Source organism: Oncorhynchus keta, chromosome 34 (assembly GCF_023373465.1).
Source record: "Oncorhynchus keta strain PuntledgeMale-10-30-2019 chromosome 34, Oket_V2, whole genome shotgun sequence".
NCBI lineage: Eukaryota > Metazoa > Chordata > Actinopteri > Salmoniformes > Salmonidae > Oncorhynchus > Oncorhynchus keta.
In genome coordinates this window covers 17,797,944-17,803,139 of record NC_068454.1, presented here as the reverse complement: position 1 = coordinate 17,803,139, position 5,196 = coordinate 17,797,944, and positions in this window count along the sequence as shown.

Sequence of the window (5,196 nt, the reverse complement as noted above, 5' to 3'; positions counted from 1 at the left end):
TTGGGTAATGGACCATTGTTGAAACACACAGGAAACTGCTGAGCATGAAAAACCCAGCAGAGTTGCAGTTCTTGACAAGCTCAAACCGGTGAGCCTGTCACCTACTACCATACCCTGTTCAAAGGCCCTTAAATCTATTGTCTTTACCATTCACCCTCTGAATGTCACACATACTGTACACAATCCATGTCTCTACTGTCTCAAGGCTTAAACATCTTTCTTTAACCTGTCTCCCTCACCTTCATTTACACTGATAGAGGTGGGTTTAACATGTGACATCAATAAGGGATCATAGCTTTCACCTGGATTCACCTGGACAGACTGTCATGTAAAGAGCAGGTATTCCTCATGTTTTGTACATTCAGTGTACAGCCACACACAAACACGCACGCACACACACACTCACACACACACACACACACACACACACACACACACACACACACACACACACACACACACACACACACACACACACACACACACACACACACACACACACACACACACACACACACACACTCCTTCACATTAAGAGTTCATCACCAGCGTCCTCCCATTAACTGTGACATTTATATATGTCTTCCTGGTGCACAGCAGCCAGTCTAAAGGACCTTTTCATTAAGCTCTTACTGTGCTGGCCCCGGGGGCCAGTATCTGTATGTGTATGTGTGTTTCTGTTGGGTATGTGTATGTGTATGTGTATGTGTGTGTCTGTTGGGTATGTGTATGTGTATGTGTATGTGTATGTGTGTGTATGTGTATGTGTATGTGTATGTGTATGTGTGTGTGTGTGTGTGTGTGTCTGTTGGGTATGTGTATGTGTATGTGTATGTGTGTGTCTGTTGGGTATGTGTATGTGTATGTGTATGTGTGTGTCTGTTGGGTATGTGTATGTGTATGTGTATGTGTATGTGTGTGTGTGTGTGTGTCTGTTGGGTATGTGTATGTGTATGTGTATGTGTGTGTGTGTGTGTCTGTTGGGTATGTGTATGTGTATGTGTGTGTGTGTGTGTCTGTTGGGTATGTGTATGTGTATGTGTGTGTGTGTGTCTGTTGGGTATGTGTATGTGTATGTGTGTGTGTGTGTGTCTGTTGGGTATGTGTATGTGTATGTGTATGTGTGTGTGTGTGTCTGTTGGGTATGTGTATGTGTATGTGTGTGTGTGTGTGTGTGTGTGTGTGTTGGGTATGTGTGTGTGTCTGTTGGGTATGTGTATGTGTATGTGTGTGTGTGTGTGTGTGTGTGTTGGGTATGTGTATGTGTATGTGTATGTGTATGTGTGTGTCTGTTGGGTATGTGTATGTGTATGTGTGTGTGTGTGTGTGTGTGTGTGTGTGTGTGTTGGGTATGTGTGTGTGTCTGTGTCTGTTGGGTATGTGTATGTGTATGTGTGTCTGTTGGGTATGTGTATGTGTATGTGTATGTGTGTGTGTTGGGTATGTGTATGTGTATGTGTGTGTGTGTGTGTCTGTTGGGTATGTGTATGTGTATGTGTATGTGTGTGTATGTGTCTGTGGGTATGTGTATGTGTATGTGTATGTGTATGTGTGTGTGTCTGTGTCTGTTGGGTATGTGTATGTGTATGTGTATGTGTATGTGTATGTGTATGTGTATGTGTGTGTGTGTATGTGTGTGTGTATGTTGGGTATGTGTCTGTGTATGTTGGGTATGTGTATGTGTATGTGTATGTGTATGTGTATGTGTATGTGTGTGTGTGTGTGTGTGTGTGTCTGTTGGGTATGTGTGTGTGTGTGTGTCTGTGGGTATGTGTATGTGTATGTGTATGTGTATGTGTATGTGTATGTGTATGTGTGTGTGTGTGTGTCTGTTGGGTATGTGTGTGTGTGTGTGTCTGTTGGGTATGTGTGTGTGAGAGAAAGAGAGGGAGGGGAGTGATGTACACCTCAGATGTAGAGGTTGAACTCTTGTCACAGGGCTCCCTGGGCAGTAGCCATTCCACTGACTTACTGCCAGGTCATGGGGGCTGCAGTGGGTGATGAGATATGGTGGGCAGTCATTTGGCAAAGCCTGCTGATCTGTCTCCCTCACTCTACACCCCCCCTCTCACTCTCCCCCTTTCTCCACACTTCCTTCCTCTTTCTCTGTCCATTCTTCCTATCTTTCTGTATCCTTCTCTTCCATCTCATTCCTCTTTCTCTCACCCCGCCACATATTAATCCCCCTCTCTACCGCTGAGGTCATGCCTTCATGAGTCTATATGGATTTGACATAAACATGATATTGACTTGAATAGCCCCATCACTGTTTTGCAACTTTCACTCCATGTTCTTTCCCATCTGCTGAGGAGTATTCCAGGGTTTGCTCACTATCCGGTTAGTAATGGCTTTCTGTTATTGACTGTGTAGTGAATGGGCCGTATTAAATGGTTGCTTCATTTATGGCTTGTTGTACGCTGGTCAGTTGCTCAGCTGACCGGTCAGTTGGGCGGTGATTTAATATCTTATTGATTTGGTTGGATGACTAACTGATCAATCAACTTGCCTAGATGGACTTGAGAGCTTTTAAATTGGTTGGCTAAGTGATTAAGTAGTTTATGGGCTTGACAGAATAGCCCTCCACAGTAAAGCTTAACGACCATGGTATAGTATGCCTTTATAGCCTTTATAACCTGCCTTTATTCTATGCCATTACGTAGTTGAACCCATTGTCATGTGGGACATTTGCCAACTGTGTTTGTATAATTTTGGGCCAGAGCAATGTAAACAAGGAGTAGCCCAATCATCCTGCATTATAGAGCGTGGCCTGGTGACACGTAGTGATACATGACTATCCTCCTCCCCCATTGCACCAAATGAAGCACCAGTCTAAACGAATGGCAATGTTCAGATGAAGAGCACAGACCACAGCTTTGATTCACACACACGCTGCCAAACACTGCCACACACTACAGGACACTTCCGCACACTGCTGCTCTGCTCTGGATCGTCCTCCACCATTAAAGCAAAATGCCATGGTGTGTGTGTGTGTGTGTGTGTGTGTGTGTGTGTGTGTGTGTGTGTGTGTGTGTGTGTGTGTGTGTGTGTGTGTGTGTGTGTGTGTGTGTGTGTGTGTGTGTGTGTGTGTGTGTGTGTGTGTGTGCATGCATGCCTGTGCGAATGTGTATGTCCTCTGTGTGTGTGTGTTTGTGTGTGTTCCTGTCTTTTTACGTGTGTCTGTGTCCTATGTGTGTGTTTGTGCTTGAGTAATGATCTGAGCTGTGTTTCTGCCTCTATCTTTCCTGTTAAAAGCCTTGCAGTGGAATTATGCAGAGCACATGCAGAACAGCAATTATACTATGGTCAATTATTATTTCTTTCAGATAAATGGATTGTATCTCATCCCCATGAAAGGAGTGGGGAAATACAACAACGCCTCCAGTGTTCATTCACAAAACACAGAAAGTGAGGTGAAAATGATCACATGCTCATAAGGATGTACACTGACTGTACAAAACATTAGGAACACCTTCCTAATATTGAGATGCACAACCCCTCCCCCCTTGCCCTCAGAACAGCCTCAATTTGTCGGGGTAATGAACTACAAGGTGTCGAAGTGTTCCACAGGGATGCTGGCCCATGTTGACTCCAATGCTTCCCACAGTTGTTTCAAGTTGGCTGCATGTCGTTTGGGTAATGGACCATTGTTGAAACACACAGGAAACTGCTGAGCATGAAAAACCCAGTAGAGTTGCAGTTCTTGACAAGCTCAAACCGGTGAGCCTGTCACCTACTGTTCCCCAGTTTATGTGTTGTAGTTTGTATGTTTGCATGTGTTTATTTCAGGAAATTGCTTCCTGAAAGCCCTCAAGCAGCTGATTGGTCGACTCCATGGCTAATTGGAGAGCTGACCCCGCCCCCTCGTCAAGACACAGCTGTCTCCAATTACCCATTCCTTCAGAAGCTATATAAAAGCCAGTGTTCTGTTCAGGAGGGAGAGATTTGCTGTGAGGTCATTGCAGAGATTTTGCTAGAGAGATTTTGCTAGAGAGATTTTGCTAGAGAGATTTTGCTAGAGAGATTTTGCTAGAGAGATTTTGCTAGAGAGATTTTGCTAGAGCGATTTTGCTGGGAGGTCATTGCAGAGATTTTGCTAGAGAGATTTTGCTAGGGGTTGATTTTGCTGGGAGGTCACTGCAGAGATTTTGCTAGAGAGATTTTGCTAGGGGTTGATTTTGCTGGGAGGTCATTGCAGAGATTTTGCTAGAGAGATTTTGCTAGGGGTTGATTTTGCTGGGAGGTCACTGCAGAGATTTTGCTAGAGAGATTTTGCTAGGGGTTGATTTTGCTGGGAGGTCATTGCAGAGATTTTGCTAGAGATTTTGCTAGGGGTTGATTTTGATGGGAGTTCATTGCTGGGAAGTTGGTATGTTTTGTGAGTTTGTTGCTCAGGTAGAGCTTATTTGATGTCCTTTGTTTCTTAGTTTGTTTGTGAAATTGTTTATTCTGTTTCATTTGTTCCCCGGGGGGAAGGGAGGCACCTAGGGAGTGCTTAGGCAAGAGGCCCGCGGGCATACATATACCCGTAGCATATTCGCTGTCTAGGCACACTAGGTAATACCTGGGCGGACCACCCCCTGTATGTTGGTTAGGGCACCAGGTGGTGCTAAATTAGGTAAGTAGTGGGTAGGCAGGTAAGATAGGAGAGGGGGGGAGGCTTTGAGATTTACTTTCTTTGCTTTGGTTCCGTCCAGCCCCTTTTCCCCATGTTACCGTGTAAAGGAATAAAGTCCTTGTAAACTGTACCACATTCTGCCTGTTGTCATTCTTACTTGCACCTACAGTCCATACCTTTTTCACTTCACGGAGAGTTTAGTTGTAGCAGGGTGTTGCGTTCCCTCTTCATAGAGGTGTGCGTAACACCTACTACCATACCCTGTTCAAAGGTCCTTAAAATCTATTGTCTTTACCATTCACCCTCTGAATGTCACACATACTGTACACAATCCATGTCTCTACTGTCTCAAGGCTTAAACATCTTTCTTTAACCTGTCTCCTCACCTTCATTTACACTGATAGAGGTGGGTTTAACATGTGACATCAATAAGGGATCATAGCTTTCACCTGGATTCACCTGGACAGACTGTCATGTCTGCAGGTATTCCTCATGTTTTGTACACTCAGTGTACAGCCACACACACAAACACACATACACACACACACATCCACACTGCCGTATGTCTATACGTTATATGC